This window comes from Lissotriton vulgaris, chromosome 3_1, assembly GCF_964263255.1.
Source record: "Lissotriton vulgaris chromosome 3_1, aLisVul1.2, whole genome shotgun sequence".
In the NCBI taxonomy this organism is placed as follows: Eukaryota; Metazoa; Chordata; class Amphibia; order Caudata; family Salamandridae; genus Lissotriton; species Lissotriton vulgaris.
Window position 1 is genome coordinate 810,565,658 of NC_141689.1, and position 20,399 is coordinate 810,586,056.

Sequence of the window (20,399 nt, forward strand, 5' to 3'; positions counted from 1 at the left end):
CCCTATTGACTTGTCCCGTGGCTCGAGCCATCGAATTAAAGCCCGTATGACTCAGACACCACGGACTCTGCCTCTCATTTGATTGAGCTATTCTTTTACTTATCAGAAATTATATGGAAAAACTTGTACGGTAAATTATATTTACCACAGTTCAAATTGTCAATTAAAGTCACCCCCACGATTTTCCTGGTGTTACTTGGCAACCAGGCCCTGTGGGATTGTTAGACAGATGCACATTAGTTCTGGGGAGTCCACCTGAATTTCTCTCAGTGCTCTTAACACTGTTCTCCTCATCCAGGTAGTGTGTCCCCAAGAGACCCTCCCCTTTTCAGCTGTTGCAGCTTCCTTTCAGAAGTTAACATAGCCCCTTTTCAGATGTTGCAGCTTCCTTTCAGAAGTTAACATAGCCTACCATAGTGGCGGGCTGCAGAGACCTGGGGGCATATTTACAAAGAAATTAAGCAGTGCGGTGCTTCAAGCAACTTAGCAATGCTGCACTGCATCATTGAAAAACTGCAGGGATGTGCAGTGTTCAGAAGAATATGTTACACCCTGGAGTGCACTAGCATGCTGGCACTAAAAAAGCTGCCTGGCACCAAGGCAGACACCCTTGTCCCATATTGCAGAGTACAGCACACATAGAAAGAGCAAAACCTGAGGAGAGATATAAGTATTTCCCCTAATTGAGACTCTCCAATGCCTGCTTTTAAATGGCATTTTTGGGGCTGGCTCACATTAACAGATTCTGGGGCAGGGTCAAAAAGCAATTGTGTTGCAAAGGAATGCTACAGCAATACCCATTGCACACCCCTTTGATGCAGATACCTGATAATTACAAGTCAGCGTAACCCCTGAAAAGTGACTTTGTGCCACTTTGTAAATATGGAGCAGGGCACTGTGCGACAGAAGCATTGGGAAAAGTGATGCTACAGTACTGCTATGCTCTTGTAAATATGACCCCATGTCTCTTGAAATAAATAAAAGTCAAACTAGTTGACGAACTCATACCACTGTGGGCAGACTTGTTTGGAGGCTAGACCTGCTACATTCTGTGAGATTAGGGTCTGTGGAGGTCCAAAAGAGCGACGGTGTCCCCACCCTCTGCACTAACTATTTGGTTTTGTGCAGTAGAGCATGGCACCCCTTAGTACCTGCACTATAGGTTGAGATACTAGTGGCATGATGCCCCTTAAAACTTAGACCATTTTGACTGGTACTATAGCCCACACTGGGAATCTGCTGGTCCCACGTTTAAGTCAGGCTGCTGCTCTACCACTGTGGAGTATGCTATGAGGTGGTCATTCCCTCGACTTTTGCATTGACCTAAGTCCATGGGCTCTGCCATAAGTTCACCCACATTCAGCAAGAATCACTCTCACCCTTGCTTTGTTGGACCTGGTCACCCCTTTTATTTTTAACAGGAGGAGCAATGGCCCTGCAGGATCCTCTCTCTTCACTAGGTAAGGTGTGGTCCTCACTTCAGATCCCACACTATTAAGGCCTTGATGATTCCACTGCCTTTCAACTGGGAGTCAGTCTACTGTGCCAGCCGACCAAAGTGACTGTATGTTGGTATAGAGGTGTCATCATACTTCCTCCGGTAGGGGTGGAGTGTAGTCGATGGTGGTGCTATGTACTCTCTTTGTTTGCGACAATACATTTTTGGGTGTTGTCCAATGAAGGAGTGATAGAAATAGCCTGGGGGTTATAGGTCTATGTGGGTTCCTGTTAGATGCTTACTAATGCCACAGAGTAAAACACTTTGGGCCAGAGCTGGGGATCTGAAAATTATGGTGACACACTCACCATCTCGGTACACCCTCTCTGGCCTAGTCCATTCCACTCTTATTGTATGCAATAGGCTATTAGATTGTGCAAAGGGAAACCCTCTATAACAAACTAGCCACCGAAGGGTTTTGTTTTGAAGCTCTTCGTATGTTTCGCCCTTGTCTTTCCCGCAGGTGATGAACTCAGGTTAGGACTACTACATATGGACATGATGCCTATGAGAGATTTATAACCTGCAACTTAAGGTTCTCCCTGGGACTAGGTGATCTAGGGACAATTTATCAGCAGAATGTTTGTCCTTGCTGCAGCCTGGGCTGCATGGGTAAGAATTCGGGTCTGGAATTATTGTGGTCGTCATTAACCCGCCCTTGACCTCGGTTAGGGGATTCAGAAAGTGCTATGTTCTCTGGGCATAATGCACTGGGAGGCAACATCTGGTGACACACAATAGGATGCTCATTGTTCCTGAATCCATGCAGGACTCTAGGCTCGCTGGCCACAATGGGGTTGGTTATGTCATGCGGAGCCTTCACCTTTCAACTATCAGCTATTTCCTTCTCTATGGCTCCTAGGAGGGAAATAATTGGAGTTAAGTGCCCTGCTAAAAGCCCCTTAACCTTGCATCCTGAGATGCCTATAGCAATTGGACACTGCCCCACACTAGTCATTGCAGATGATAAATCAAGCAACACTTTCCAAAGGTGTGTCCAAGATGGAAATGAGGAAGAGGGAGCAACGTTGTTTCCTAGGCCTATGGGCTGTCCTTTTTTCTTGACTCTCCCCTTAGATTGGTCTGCCTTGATCGTGTGTGACTCCGTGACACTTGTAGGTTCAGCTTCTATCACTCCTGGGGAGAGACGTGATGGCATTTGTGCAGGTTCTAGTGAAGGGCAGGGAAAGTGTGTCTTGGTCAGACCTCAGCGCGTCGTCGTGCAGACCTCCCAAGTCGGGTCAGAAATGTTTTCGAAAATCCCTTGTAAAACAAAGATGATGACACTGTGTCTCCTGTGCAAATCACTTTATTTGCTGATTACTTGCTGTACTCATTTTTCCTGCGCAGCAGGCTTGTTCACCAACAAAGGAGTAACGTTTTCTAAATTTTTTAAATCACCTCCATCTTCTGTCACAAGTGTACTACTCAATAAATGATACCAAACACAGACTCGGAGTTTTTCGTGGACTTCATAAAAACAGCAAGGTTTAAAATGATTAAGAAATCCATGATTCTCTGTATTTAAAATATGTAATTGTCAGTAAAATAGCACATATTTACACATTAAAAATACATCACTGAACTAATTGATATCTGTCCCTATATATATATAGGAATATACACATGACAAAGACCACAGCTGTGTTCCAAGCTTTTCAGCTGCCAAAATAAAATAGCTCTCAACTCGATCAGTGGGCTTGTGGAGATTATTTTCTGTACATTGTGATATATATAGGTAGGTAGTTATAGTTAGGACCTAGTTTCCATAGGAAATCCACAACATTCTATTTGGAATAACTTTGGCGTCGGTGGACAAATCTGTGTGAATTTCTCCAAGAAAATGGCCTGCTCTGTTCCGCTCCTTCGCTGAAAATTTGGGGGTAATTCGTCAAGTGGGGGCTGAGAAAAAAGGGGGTCCCAAAACGTGTTTTCCCCATGCAATTTTCGATAGGGATCTTTAGCCAGGGCTAGAGCCCGAACGGCTAAACGGAATTACACAAAATTTGGCAGAGAGGTAGAGTTCTGTTCGCAGATTGTGCTTTTTGTTAAATGGTGTAAATCCGTTCAGTAGTTTCTGAGAAAATTGCAAGTAAAAACATAGCGATATCTAGAGATAGAGTTCAGCACGCATATAGAAATCCGTTCAATTACGAGCACAAGCTGCATGCTGATTGGCTGTGAACTGTCTGTCAACAATCAAAACTAGGAGGTGTTGGCGGCCATCTTGTTTCTAGCTAGAACCGAGTCATGAGAAATCAGTAAAACAAAGTTGAGAAATAAGGGAAGGGGGTAGGCTAGAAACATTCTGAGCCTCTAGGTTTGCTCAGGGGGTCGTACATGGATGTTTAGGCTCTATTTTTTTTTTAAGATAAATTCCAGCGTACGTGTATGGAAATACGTACAATTACGAGCAGGAGCTGCATGGTGATTGGCTGTCAATACTCGAAACCAGGAAGTGTTGACAGCCATCTTGTTTGTCGGGAGAGGAGAGTCACAAGAAAACAGTAAAACAAAGTTGAGAAATAAGGAAAGGGGGCAGGGTAGAAACATTTTGACCCTATAGTCTTGGTCAGGGGGTGGTACATTGATCTTTCGGCTCAATTTTTATTTTTTTTAAATAAAAAATGGCGGGGTAGTCGTGCAGTACTTGTACGCGGTGGAGAAAGTGAAAAAAAACTAGAAGTCCGTTTTATTCATTAGGTCCCGGGGGGGCAAATTACGGGGGCAATTTTTTGCATAATGGGGGCTTGTAAGGTGCCCCGAGCACTGGTGAACGGCACTGAAATGGTTTTATTTTGAATTATGTGGGGGGTTACGGTCCTACTCACTGCAGTCTCGGAGAGCAGCACCTCTCGGGTCTTTTAAAAAAATATATGTTTTGAGCTCTCTCTCTCTCGCTCCCCGTATACGTAGCGGGGAACGCCACCTTTCTGGGGCAGTAATTTGTAAAATGACCTTCCATCTCCGGGTACCTGCATTGTCTGGAGTTTTTTATTAATGTTGGGAGTGTGGGCTTGATAATACATCCTTGTAAATTCCCATAGAAGCCTATGTTCTGGTGCTAACATGGGATTCTATGGGAAATAAATAGGCCATATTATCAAGCTTATTATCGCCGCTTTAGCAGCAGTTACCTGTCGATAAAAGCGGCGATAATGTATCGCCTTTTGTTGATAATATGCTCCTTCATGTTTATGATAGTATGTAAAACTTTCCTTTTTTTGTGTAGCAGTTTTACTCTCTATGCATACGCAGCCTCGTTTCGAAGCCAACGTTTTTTTCAAGTTCAAGAAACAAACCTTTCTTTATTTCAGGTAATAAATTTGCCGCTTTGTTTTCCGGGTCGTGTGTGTCATCCGTTGGTGTACTTTTGTAATATATTAATAATCGTATTTTATCAACATTTATTTGGAACGTAGTGTCGAGGCGCCAAATGTTGATGAGGTACTCCGTCCACCGCCATTTTAGTAGTTTTTCACCGTTGTTTTTATTATATCTGTTACTTTCATTTTATCGTCCTCCTATATTCTTTGTGATCAACGAGATTTCGAGGCACAGACACAACAGTGTTTGTCCTTAAACTCTGATGTTATCAGACTTGGTCACACGTATACCCAAAAACTAATTTGAAGGACATAAGTCTCAGCCATTACAACGCGTGTTCGTCAACACAAAGACATTATTAAGATTATCACCGCTTTTATCGGCAAGAAAACTGCGTATAAAGCGGCGATAAAGGGCTTGATAATAGGCCCTTGTGAATTCCCATAACAGTCCAAGTTAACACCAGAACCTGGGATGCTATGGGAATTTCCAAGGCCCTATTATCAAGCACATTATCGTCGCTTTATCAGATTTTTTCCTGCCGATAAAAGCGGAGATAATGTATCTCCTTTTGTTGATAATATGCCACATGGTTCTGTGCCCTGCATCGCATTTTGCGATGCAGGGTGCAGTATGAAATTCATTTTATTCATTTAATTGTTTACTTACCTGCAATCATCGAGATTCTGCTGTTTATATCCCCCCACCCTACTCCTTCCCCGCCCCACCTGCCTACCTCACCACAACTTCCTCTACGGGCCGTGGCTGAGTCAGTTAGTTGTACCTACCTTAAGCATAATAAATAATAAAAAAATTATATATTATAAATTATCACCAGTGGAAGATACAAAAAAACACAGTTGCAATATATATTTTACAACACAAAAAAATTTGTAAAACATTTCATTCGCCTTTTTTGCTGTTCTCAGAATATATTGAAATTCACTACAAACAGTGAGTTCAATAGTACTCATCACATAACAGCGGCCAAAAAAAGACAATCAAGAAGATTATCTTAAAAAACCCAGTCAACATTCTCAATAACAATATAAAAAATAGAAATGAAACATACCTTAAATGTTTTTTTCTACAAGCAATTTCTTACGTAAATATAACATATCTCAAACAATCATAAAATAACAATACATTATGATTAATTTTCTTAAACTGTAAATAATGTTACTTACAAATACATGGTGACAAAATACACAGCAAAAAGTCCTTAATGGTTTCGCACACTTTTCCTTACGGCCAAATAGTATGCATCAAGTGATTTGTTTGTTCAATAGTAATCCTGAACGTCCGCCTCCCAGCCGTCTGATCCAAAACCACCGACATCATCTACGGGTCCCCCAGGACTCATCCATCAGTTCAACGCTGTTCAACATCTACATGGTCACCCTCACACAAGTAGCACACCATCACAACTTCAACAACATCTCCTAAACAAAGAACACCCAGCTCATCCTCTTCCTCAGCAAGAAGCCACATACCACCAAAAGCAACCTCCACGACAGAATGAAGGTCGTCACCAACTACATATAGAGCAGCACTGTAAACACAAACTGGCACAAGATGAAGGTACTCATCCTCAGACTTACCCCAGCAGCCTCAGACAACTCCTGCTACCTGACTACACTGTGAACAGTAGCAACACCTACCAATCATGTCCACAACATAGGATTCAACCTCAAATCCTCCCTCTCCATGTGTAACCAAGTCTACTGTGTCAACTCGTACTGCTATAACACCCTCCACATGCTCTGCAACATTTACAAGTGGATCCTAACAAAAAGAAGAAGAGGGGCACAGGCCCTCATCAGCAGGAGACTACACTGTGGTAAAACACTCTACACATGAATTGTAGCCAAACACCTACAACAACTACAAAAAAATCCAAAAGACCTCCACCTGAGTGATCAACAATGTCCCTGGCTGCACCCACATCACCCACCACCTGATACACCTACACTGCCTCAATATCAACAAAAGGATCACCTTCAAACTCATCAGCCTCACTTACAAAATACTCTACAACACCAGACTAACCTACCTTAACAGCACTAATCCTAAAGGGCAAATTTTGATCTTAAAATGTTGTCTTTAAAAATATTAGGTAAGAATTTGGTAACTCTTTAGGCAAACGTTGCTTAAAAACTAATTGAGTATCATTACACTGTATCCAACCTTTCAGACATTTTAAATAAACAATGTAATGTCCAGAAGTGGTAGAAGGTCCATCATGAAAAATAATAGCAACAGCTATAAAACAATTCCTGATATTGAACATTGACCAGCTACAAGACTTTTAATTAAAGTTTTCAATTTTGTTCCATCAGTTCTACAACATTGCAGCATTAAAATAACATACTGTCCATATCTTTGTATAAGTAATGTTGATGACATTTCTGATTTACATTGGCTGCACTGCATGTTTTGACTTGCTCCTCTAATTAGATTGTTAAAAGACACTGCTTGACAGTCAGTTAAAGTCAAATATATGAATCTCTCAGTGTCTATGCCAGTGCTATATGTAAACAAGCAATTTTGACAGTCATGTTGCCATTTATAAGAAAGGCCAAAAATGTTTTCAATATCTATACCTTCATCTTCCAGTACACCAAGCATAAACATTAAAAATTCCTGACAATCTTGCTGAATATTCTGCGTAAATTGACTAGAACCAGAACATATGTCCAAAACATTTCGAATATCAGAAACACGTTGTATTTTACTTTTATCACTACTACATTTGTCATAAACAGAATTCAACAATGAACAGAATCTTTTGTCCCGATTTTCTACAATTTGCTGTTGGAAACGTTCAAGAAAAAAACAACATTAACCACTACATTAGCATAGCAGTTGAAACCAGAACTATTTTCAAACTGATAACCAACATTCTCTTCAACACTGTCCTTTTTCTTTTTGCTTGCAAGCGCAACTTCATCCTGTTTTTTTTCTTTCTGTACAGTTTCACAACAGATATTCTCAAATCTTCTTTTTCTACCTACCACACGCTTTTCAATCACTGGATATTGACCTAAATTGGGTGCATATTCTCTTCTTAACCTATTATACTCTTTCACACAGTTTGTATCTGCAGAAACCTTTGTCTCATCAAAATCAATCAAGTACAATCCAGATAAAGTTCTGACTCAAGACAAAGCAACATATGCCATACCTTCTTTAAACACGGTACTTCCAATATTTACTAAAGCACAATCTACACTTAAACCTTGAGATTTATGAATGGTCACCGCATATGCCAAACAAACAGGAAACTGTGTTCTGCAGACATACAAATCTTTTACAAGCAAAAAACGAGCTGCACAATGACTAACCAGTTGTACTTCAGCAATTTCATCAAATTTGATTTTCAAAAATTCATTCCCACCTCTATTTACATAATTAACAAAATCAAAAATGTTACCCATTGCTCCATTTACTAAACCTTTTTGCACATTCAAATTAATTCGCAAAATTACTCTACAATTTACACATGCATACAAATTCTTTTCTAAACCAGCAGTTTTACTTATTGATTTCTCTAAACAATCCAATTCCCTCTTCAAGTTTTCACTCAAAATAATACTGATTCCTTCATGTTCTTTTTTTATCAATTGCTTCCAAATTTATAATTTCTTCATTTTCCAACTTTAACATTTCTTCATTGAATATAGAACATTCACGTAGTGTTGGCATTAGGCAGATTACAGATTTGTTTTCTGCAATTCTCATGTATATTTTCTCTGAGACAATATTTGCATTCGGAAACAAATTGGAAAGTAATTGTGTCTGTAAAGCTTGTTTGCCATGTTCAGGTAATTTTCCAAGTCTTATATCTCGAAGAATTGTTCTATATTTAACATCATTTGCTTGTCGCATTTTTTATCTTTATTTTTTTGGAGAGAGAGAGAAGAACCAGTTAATAGCAAAGCAATACACAACTTTTAAAATCTAACAGTTCCTTCTATACACTCCACCTTGCTACTTCTATTCAGCAATTAATTTCATCGATATGCAGGTCATTAAAATCTTTAAAAGTATAAAAACTTATATACTTGTTGCATATTTGTATTAAGTTCCTTATACTGAAAATATGACCAAATGTTTACATTGCCAATACTCCCCAAAGACTTTCTAGTGTCTTCATGTACCAGTATTTTAAACACTGGCTGTCCTTTTACAGGAGTAAGTTGTAGAAGATCTCCAAAAACGATGACGTGTTTTCCTTCGAATAATACGTCATACTCTGTTTTAAGAATTTGCTGCACTCTTAAATGCACAAAGGTAAGCATTACGTTTGAGACCATGCTTACCTTATCAATAATGAGAAGCTTCATTTTCCTCAACACTCTTGGAACTTCACAAGAAGCTTCTCCAGATAGCTTGTGATATTGTAATTTGTTGTCATGCTCTACTGGTAGCATTAATAAACAATGTAAAGTAATTCCTTTAATATTGTGAGCTGCTAATCCAGTTGGAGCAGTGACAACACAAGACAAATGCGACTCAGTTCTTTTCTGTCGAAAACTTGTGATTACTTTAATTAAAAAACTGTTTCCTGTTCCACCTTTCCACTCACATATATACGGATAGTTTCAAATGATGAGCAAGAGCACTCTTTCTTCTCATGAAGAAATCCCTGGTCAATCTGTTCTCTCACTTGCCCATATATTTCTTTCTGCTCAAGATTTAGTTGTTCTTCCAAGTTTCCTAAGTTTGTTAGACCTTCTTGACCTTGATACATTATTGTTTCCACCTCTTCCATAGCAGTTGCTGCTACATTTAGAACAATTGGTTTTCCTAATGGGTCCTGAGTCAATGGAGCAGAAGTTTGACTGTCTTGAGAACTGCCTCTAGCAATCTCAGCTGCAATTGTAGCTTCTTGCTCAATTTGGTCATTCAACATTTTGACATAATTAGCAAAAACAGGACATTCTATAGTATCTTTAGCTGCATGGAAGGAATCTTCATAGCTCTCAAAATCTCCAAGTAATTGCAATTCTGAATGCCATGGTTTGAAAAGTTGCAAAAGAGCTAAATAGTAAAATTCCCTTTTGTCATGTGTTTCGCAACTCAGTTTAAGGTGATTAATCAAATGTCCTTTTGTTTGTGTTACCAGACATCCTTCAGTACCAATAACGGCATATATACCATTATGAATGTTTTTGGTGATATTCTGTTTAAAAATATAGTTTTGCAGCACTTCATAGAGACAAATGTTCTCAAGATGATGACTTCTATTTGGATAATATATATACAACATATTTGTTTTCACAATATCAGTACTTTCTGGCTCTTTTTCAGCTAAATATTCAATTTCTTGTACAGATTTAAGAACTCAGTTTCGTGTTGCAGCAAGACCTAGACTCACCCAAATGATTCTTCTAGATTTAGAGTACAGACTTGCAGATGATAAGCGATCCGAGCATTCATACGCTCCAATTTCTCGATGAGATAACATCTTCAAACTGTAACTGTATAATTTCTTACTTAGACTCTTCTCATGGGAAATCTCTTCCCACATTTCCTTCAATTCCGTATTTTCTGACTTTGTTATGTACAATGTCACATATCGAGCAACAGCAATGGAATTGTCTGTAACATATTGAATATCCATATTAGCATTCCACATAGACAAAATGACTGAGTTATAGTCATTTATGTATTTTGACTCTTCATTTCTTCTTAAGTTGTAAGTATTTTTTGGAGATTTTCTTGTGATATTATATTGCAAAGATGACATAAAACTGTTCACTCTTCCTTTCGATATTACAGGTCGAGGAAATGCAAAACGGCATTTGTACTTTCGATGACAGTATTTCCCACAACGATGGCTTTGGAATGTCTTAAGTTGTTATCTAGTGTACAATTGGGTATATTACATGTAGCGTATTCTTCAATAAAATATCATCTGAGTCTGTTCCAAATTTGGGAGCATCTTTGATCCATAATAGCATATGTATGTGAGGAGCACCTCTTGCTTGATACTCCTTTCTTCAAAAGAAATCCAGAACCTCCCCAAGAGGAGGATTTTTTTTATTTGTGATTAAAGACATCATAGTTTGGAATCTATGATTGAAATACCTGCATACATTAACAGGATCCAAAGAGCACAATTCTCCAGGTGTCTTGTATTCGATGTTTGGTATATTTGGATTTGCCTCTCGTAGAAATTGAAGTGAATCATCCCAAGCATATTCAGCACAGCTTTGAGTAAGGAACCATGTAGGAGTTCCTAAGTTCCTTAGCATACATTTAAGTTCTCCATGACAACGGTATCAGTACTCATTAGTACCACACACTGACATGCCATCAGATTAATCAGGTGAGTTTCCAAAACATTATCTTTCTGTTGTACTTTATCCATAAATTCCTTTGCCGAAACATTTTGCAGATGTACACCTGTTTTTACTATATGGTTTACTGCATAAGAAATTCCAGACAAATCACTATCAAATAAAAGATGAAACAAATATGGAATGCATTGTCGGAATCTTGCATCTTCTGCATATAATCTTGATGTCCGGTATTCAGATGCAGGAATCTGCATAGGTCGTTCATCATATCGTCCTCCTTTTCCTGTAGGAAACAACTGAGGGAAACAACGAGCTTCCAAGCTTTTTCCCATACACTAATGGGACTTTCTTTTGCTTCTTTCATTTGAAATAACTCTATAGCATTCCCCATCATTTCCTTGGAATGCAATGGATGAACACTGTAATGTTCGTAGATTTCTTCAGTGCTGGACACATCCACTTTTTCAATTTGTCCAGATGGCAAGTCACTATCTTCTTGTACAGTTATTTCTTCTTCTCCCACATACACATTTTTGTAAAATTGATTATTTTTTACCAGATACAACGTTGCCTTTTTCACTTTCCTGACATCCACTAATTCTTGCCAGATTTTCTTACTCTTAGTAGGAACGCCATTAACAAGAATAACTAAAGGTTAATCCTCTACATTTTCTACACCAATAGTTTCAATATTTTTCTTTAAATCTAGAGGCAAATATACAACTCTTCCCTCTGTAAATCAGAAGGAGGCAATTTTCCTGTCTTAGGCTCCATACGAGCGATAGCCTGAAATGGATGCACACATTGAATAAGAATAGACTCATAGGTATTTAAATCCATCAGTTCCAAAGGAATATTTACCAACTCAAGATTATTATGCACAGCTCTAGCAGGCATTTTGTTCTCATCTAATTTGTTATAACAATATTTACAAATACGCTGATCAGAAGCCAAATCAAAACAATGCTCTACCAACAAATAAGTTGCAAAATCCTTCCACTCATTATTATTTTCCTTTTCACTTTTTAAATACAGATCAACAGTCCTGGTCTGATTTTTATAATGAATTTGTCAACAAAAGATACAAGAATAATTTGGCCTTTCACCTCAAATCACCTTAAACTGTATAATTTCTTGCTTAAAATGTTCTACACTGCACTGTCCTACATTATCTTCCACATTTTCTTCTATTAATCTCTCACTTTCTCCACTGTCTTCCTGCGGACCAAAGTAACTAATCTCAATTTCATCACAAACATTTGTTACATCTGATAGAGATCCACGCAAAAGAGCACTGTTCAACTTTTTTAACATTAGTACTGGACTTTTTGCGTAATACAATGTTCTGACTAATTTCCTCATCTGAGTATGATGAACTGCTAACATCCTGAAATGGTGGAAAACACTTCGACATAATTTTTTAGAAAGACAAGGCAGAGAATGACCTTGCAAACCAGTATTCTCTCTCACTCTACAAGGGGCTAGTCCTTGTAACATCTTAATCTTTTGTTTAACACTTTTCTTGGTATAATTACGTAAGAAATTGTGTACAAAATCATTAGCTTCTTGCCGCACAGTGCAAATACTATTACAATTCCAAGTGTACACTGGAGCTTTAGGATGTCTCCCTAAAACTTCACCAGCTAACACCTCTTCTGCATTTCTAGGAACAATTTTCTCTTTCTCAATAGGACAACCATTTCTAACCTCATAAGCATGACCAGTAGTGTCAACTGCATGCAACAAATCATTACTCTGAAGATAACTGTCTTCATTAAAAAAAGGCTCAGAACTTGAACTATGTTTCCATTCACCCCAAAAGAAAATCACAAAAATTATTTCTGTTAATTAGTCTTCTCCACCTACTTTTGCCCTTCATTAAATGGATTGGTTTATCTAGTGATCCAATTCTATTGATTACTAAAATTAACAGTTTTCTTTTCAATTCCAAAGCTTTCTCAACTACATTTTCTATAGCTTTTTTCTTCTTATAAAATACTGTTTTGTTCTTATATACCTTAATTTCTTTCAATAAATTTGATACTAATCTATTATACTTGATTTTCCATTATTGTTTTCTTTATTAGTAGTTTTTTTTTTCCGTTGCTGATACACTAAACACATTTTTCTGTTTCTGAACACTACTCTTAGGGCTTCATTAGGATGGCGGGCGGCCGTCTGCCTTAAGGGCGGGGGTCCCAGGGGTGGCATTGGGATGTGCCCACCACAGTGGCGATTCAGAAAAGGGGGTGGTGATGGACAGAGTCTCTGAATTAAGGAGAACACTCCTACCCAGTCAACAGATCAGGGCTTGATCCATCACCGTTTTTTAGCTCACTGCACCATCCCAGCTCAGAACCAGGCTACATACATGCCCTGATCTGTTGACTGGGTGTGAGTGTTCTGTTTAATTCAGATACTCTGTCCATCACCACCCCCTTTTCTGAATCACCACAGTGGCGGGCACATCCTGTACTTTTAGCATTGTGGCGGGCGGTACTCTCTGCACCGCCCGCCACAATGCTAAAAATGCATTGCAGCATTTGCATAATGAAAGCGGCAGGCGGTTTATGCAAATGCAGGGGGGGTACCTATGGTACCCCCCGTGTGCACCCCCTACTGTGCTTCACTCTGGGGGCCCGCAGGGGGCCCCCAGAGTGAAGTCTGTCTGCCTTTCTGCCACGGAAAGGCATTGTAAAATGCCCTTAATAATATGGCTGGCGGTGTCTGATAGACACCGCCACCATATTATTTCTTTTCCGCCCCGGCCGCAAGGCGACCGGGCGGAAAAGTGGCGGGCGGTGTTTTGCTCCGCCGTGGTCTCCCCTGCCTTTCTAATATGGCGGGGGAATACAGGGAAGGATGGCGGGGGGATTGCCCCTGCCAGGCTGGCGGTGGCTACCGCCAGCCTGGCGGGGGCAATCCGCCCGCCATCCTCATGGACCCCTTAGTGTTTAATATTTTTCTCAAAAAAGTGCTCCTGCTCTTACCAGGACTTTCTTTCTGTTTGCTAAGACATCTCTCTTCTTGGTGAGCTCTCTTCAAATACACACTTTTCTTTCGTTGCTTCCTCCTTTAGTACTTCGTTGGTATTTTTAGTATCGATAAACACAACCTATATTAAAAAAATATATATAACATTACAAAAAAAATATATATCAGATATTCTATTATATTACTTACAAGAACAGAGGGAGGAGTATGAGGACAAACCTTGGACTATAAAAATAAAAGGAGTTACAATAAAAGAACAAGGAGTATGAAACAAGGAAAATGTAATAAAAAATGAGAGTATAAATAGACAGTACAATATAACGGAATAAAGAAACAGCTGCGGTCCGTGGAGGGAGTTGCGATGGGGCAGGCAGGCGGGGCTGAGGAGGGGCAGGGTGAGGAGTGATACACAACGGAATCTGGGGGCATATTACCAACAAGTAGAGATATTTATCGCTAAATAGGGTTAGCGACGATTTCTTTATCGCTGCCTATCGCTGGATATGTTAGCGGAGAAAACATGCTATTAGCAACATTTTCCTCCAATGTGGTAAAATATCCAGCGATAGCGGCGAAATGCGTGAATATCCCTGAGAATACAGCGATATTCACACATTAGAGACAAAATGGTCTTAGCCATGTTATCCACCTCCCATTGGATAACATGGCTAAGAACTGGTCTGGGCAGGTGTTAGTATTTGGAGATATTCGCGGTTAGTGCGAATATTTCCAAAGCTACGCCTGCCTTGCTAATAGACGATAGCGATGTTAGCGACTGCTTTCAGTCGGTAACTGGTTGGGTATGCCCACTTTGCACTTCATTAGCGATAAACATCGCTGACATGCAAATCGGGCCCCAAACTGCTTGCTATCGCCTAAAAGCTGTCGCTAACATCAGGTAGCGACAGGTTGCTAATAGGGCGATAGAATTATCGCTGCTTTGCGGCCAAAAACGGACGCTAAATCTGCGATAATTGCCTATCGTCCCCCTTGGTAATATGCTCCCTGAATCATTGCAGGTAAGTAAACAAATAAATTAATAAAACGAATTTCGGGACATATTATCAACAAAAGGCGATAGATTATCATCGTTTTTATCGGCAGGAAAATGCCGATAAAGCGACGATATTGAGCTTGATAATATGCCCTTGAGAAGTCCCATACCAGCCCAGGTTAACACCGTAATTTGGGCTTCTATAGCAATTTACAAGAACTTATTTTCAAGCCCATTTTCGTCATTTTATAGGCAGTTTCCTGCACATAAAACGTCGATAATTTTAACACTGGTCCCTAATAATATGACTTTCAGTGCCATATTACCAGTAAAGGGCGATACAGTATCGCCACTTTTACCGGCAGCAGACTGCCACTAAAGCGGCGATAATGGTCTTGATAATACATCCTTGTGAATTCCCATAGAAGCCCAGGTTAACACCATAACCTGAGCTTCTATGGGAATTCACAAGGATATATTATCGAGAGCATTATGACCGCTTTTTACCCGCAGTTTCCTGTCGATAAAAGCGGCGATGATGTATCATCCTTTATTGATTATATGGCCCATAATCCCTTAATGTACAGAGAGGCACAAAATGATATTAAAGAAAAAAACATAACAGCATTCATTATAGCAAAACACATTTACTACTATAAAACGTTTAACAACTGACGAATATAGGAGCATATTATTAAGACAGGCGATAACATTATCAACACTTTATAGGCAGTTTGCTGCCGATAAAGTGGCGATAATTGTATTGCCTAGTCTTGATAAAATACCCCATAATTCATTAATGTACAAAGATACACTGCACACACGCACTCCCATACAACTTTTCAACTCACTTTTCAAATTGAATTCTGGACTGCAAGTTACCATTGAAACACTTCAGTGAACACCTAACTCAGCACACAGGTGAAAAGTTCATCATACATTGTTGCAAATTGAAACAGCAAGTATGCTTGACTGGAGAATATACCAGCTTATCTTATGTAACGTTCTTTTCTCTCACTTTTTCTTAACCAATAAAAATAAGGCTTTTAAAAAACAGAAACATGGAACCTAGTTTTCTGTAAAGTGTTGTCAAACAACCAATCATTTATTTTCTTTTTTTGAAAACTGCATGTTGTCCACCATTTTAAAAAAATCTCACTTTTCAAACTACCATTTCATTTACAGAAACCTTCAGAGTGCATCCAGATCTCTCTTCAAAATGCTTACAGTGTGGATTGTGGGACACAGCTATATTTTATGGAGTCAAAGGTATGCACAACAGAAAAGAATTCACAAGTACCTAGGTTTACCAAATGTAGATATTAAATGGATTGGACAGAGAGGATTAAAGTTGTACCAATTGATGCCATTGGTGAAATCCTTTATGCATCCCCAACACCCTGACCTCATAATTGTGCACTGTGGTGGCAATGACCTAGGCACTTTGACTGGGGTAGCTCTGGAAATGCTCATGAAGGACACCTTTGCACAATTGATGACGCTGTTCCCCAAAACTGTCTTTGTATATTCTAATATATGCCAAAGGCAAACATGGAAGCGGTCCAACCACTATTGTCCACAGTTTGAAAAAGCTAGGAAACATGTGAATAAATCTGTTTCTGCCTTTCTCCGAGACTATCGAATGGGGTCCATTTACAACAATAATCTGTGTTTCAATATGCATGGCATCTATAGGAGAGATGGTGTACATTTTACAGATGAAGGGAACAGAGTCTTCCTCATAATCTTAAGACTCTGCATCGGTACTTACTTGTAGGTACTAAAATCTTGCAATAAACACAACGGCTTTTTAGAGCCACACAACACATAAACAAATACACTTCATAAATATCTAAAATATGTAGGCTTACGTGACGACTTTTAACATTACAGCTGTAGGTCGCGCATATGTGGTTGGTGCGCGTTCAATAAATCTACCACTCCCTGAGCAATGCTGGAATGCTCTCTCTACCAGCGTACGACAGACCCAGGACCTGCTGGCCTTCAGAAGACTTCTCAAGACCTGGCTCTTCAATCAGTAGAAGCGCCCCCCCCCCCCACCCCAGCGCCTTGAGACCCTCACGGGTAAGTAGCGCGCTTCAGAAATGCAGTGATTGATTGATTGATAGGTTCAGAATGTTTCTATCCTACCCCCTTTCCTTATTTCTCAACTTTGTTTTACTGTTTCCTTGTGACTCGGCTGGCGTGAAAAATAAGATGGCTTGCAACACTTCCTGGTGTGGAGTATAGACAGCCAATCAGCATGCAGCTCCTGCTCGTAATTGTACATATTTCTGTATGCAAACGCTGTGCTTTTTCTTTAAAAAAAAATAGAGCCTAAACATGCATGTACGACCTTCTAACCACGCCTGATCGTCACCACAAACTCATTAACATACATTTTGGGTCATATTATCAACACAATGATATGGATAATCGTCGCTTTATCGCCACTTTCCTGGTGATAAAAGCGGGGATGATGTGTCGCCTTTTGTTGATATCGCATTTTGTTGATAACATGGCCCGAAATTTGTTTTATTAATGTAATTTTTTACTTACCTGCAATCATCCAGATTCCGTTGTTTATCACCCCTCAACCTGCCCCTCCCCCGCCCCCACCTGCCTGCCTCATCGCAACTCCCTGCATGGGCCACGGCTGAAAGACGCGGTTGCGATATAGTCATTTACCACAGAGTTGTGAGTCCTTGGTGAGGCGCGCGTTCACTAACGAGTGCGCACTTCATCGAAGACGTTCCGGAGTTCAGACGCATTTCAAATTGCTCCTTAGACATTCCTGAAGAGAAAGTGGAAATATTTCTGTGAGAGTTAAAGAACGTTGTTTGTCAAGTTAGTGAGTACGTTAAGTTACCTGACATTATAGACAATATTGAATGTACTCAGTCGAAGTATTTTCTGTAACTTAAAAGGAAAAAAAAAGAATAAGATTTGCGTTATGCAAGGTCTTAAGGGAAAAGAACACATCGAGTAAGGAATACTACTAGAAAGACTTTTGAATGAAGAAGGAACATTAATGAAAAACATAGGATATTCAAGGATTGACAGAATAGATAACTAGCAACTGCATAAAGAAAAGTTAGTAGAAAAATACAAGGAAATTAATAATGTAAAAATTAGACAATAAAATGAGAGGCTTAGGTTAATGAATGTTACATAATTATAGGTTAAAAGCAGTGAGAAAAATAAAGAACCGTAAGCTACAAGGTTGCAGATAAATACTAGAGGAGAGGCTAGTTCGAAATTGGAAGGGGTAGGTAATTAGTAGGGTTAGACTGAGTTATAGATGAGGAATGGAGATAGAGTAAACACATGAAGTATTTAAAAAGTAGTGTGATAATGATGTCTAAATATACACAGATACACAGTGCTGTTCAGGACAATGAATAGTATCTTTTCCATTATAGTAAAACACTTTTACTGTTTTGGAAAGGGTAAGGTGAATAGACATGTTCTACATTTTTTAGTACTGTATTTTACTATAACAGCCTGAGTCTTTTCCTATAGTCATTAGGAGTGACTGCTTCCAAAATTTAAGAAAAGCTAAGAACAGGATATCCTTATAAGTAATTATAGTTGTATAATTTTGCAAAGGACTAAAACTCTACTAATGGAATGTTATTAGATAATGGTATTTATGTCGTTTTTTTGTAGGCCAAATAGGTGAAAACTGTAGTTTTGTATTATATATTAGGAAAAGTGAAAACATTAACTATTTATATTTTTATACAAGGAGCAAGAACATAAAGGAAAAATTATGGAAAGAGAACAGCCTCATACTTAGGAGATTTTGGATATTACCTTGAGTGTAATTGAAGAACTAATCGTATCTGTCACAGGCAATGAGAGTGAAGAAGGGGAAATAAGTGCTGCAGACGTGAATTGTAACTTTGAAGACGAAAGCTTTGATTCAGATTTTGTTGAAGTTTTAAATTATGTTGACATTTTAGAGCACATTAAATCAGAACCTGCTGACGAGGAAATTGATCTGAATGACACATCTGATGAAGTTGCTTTGGAATGTCTGTTAAATTATGAGATGTTACAAGAATAAATTTATTGTTGAAAAATAATAAAGTTATGAGCACTATCTACTTATGTATTTATTGTTCTAAAAGTGAAGCAGTTATAGATTCAGTTATTTATTCTTTAAATGTTTGTGTTGATTTAAAATATGCAAAGTGGGTTTTAGGGTATTGATATCTTTAAAATATGTATGGAGTATACATGCTGTCTTGTATGCAGGTGCAAACTTGTGTTTTATGCCTTCAATTCCCCAGTCTGTATCCTTAGATTTCCACCAAACACCCTGCCACTGCTATTTTAGTATTTTAGTGAGCCACTCAGCAGTGTATTCTTTTTGATTGTACGGTGGTAAAACTGAAGCTGTAATAAATTTAGTGAGGAACTTTCTTTGCAGCAGTGTAATGATCCAGTCAGTATCTAGATAGTCATGGATTAAAAGAGGACTTAGTGCATAGGCTTTTTCAAACCTCTATGAACTGTGGATGCACTGTTCTATGCACAAGCAAACTTATATTTTATACGTTCAATACCTCAATGTGTATCCTATTACTTCCAGAAAACATTCTCACACTACTGTTTCAATATTGTAGTGAGCCATTCAGCAGTATGTGCTTATCTGTATACTGTGGTACAACTTAGGCTTTTATAATTTCAATCACGTTCTTTCCTTGCAGTCTTGTAATCATCCACTCACTATCTAAGTACTCATGCATTAAAATAGGCCTTAGGGCATAGACCGTTTCAAAATCCTTATGACGATGTATGCAGTCTTCTATGTACTTGCAAATTTGTGTTTTATACGTTCAATTTACTAGTTTGTATCCTTACACTTCCAGCAAACACTCTGTCACTGTTGTTTTAGTTTTGTAGTGACTCATTCATTGGTATGCTATCACTACATTAAAACACTAATGGGCACATATACAATAACTGGCATATCCCCAGGAATGTGACAGTTATTGTGCTCCATGACACCATCACCATGGATGCGCCATATTTACAATGCAGTGTACCATGGGATAAAAATGGCACATATATGTAATGTATCTGTGCTGTAAAGGTGGTGCATTGTTTGAGTTATGTTGGAAGTGCAACGTATCTCCAGCAATGGTCTGGGGGCCCTATGCTCAGACTGCTGTGTCAATCCTTACACCTGCTTCAAGGTAGTGCAGGGTTTTGACACAGCATGAGCCCAAAAGTGACAAAGTGAAATCTTGTAGATTGTAGTCAGCCACTTTTA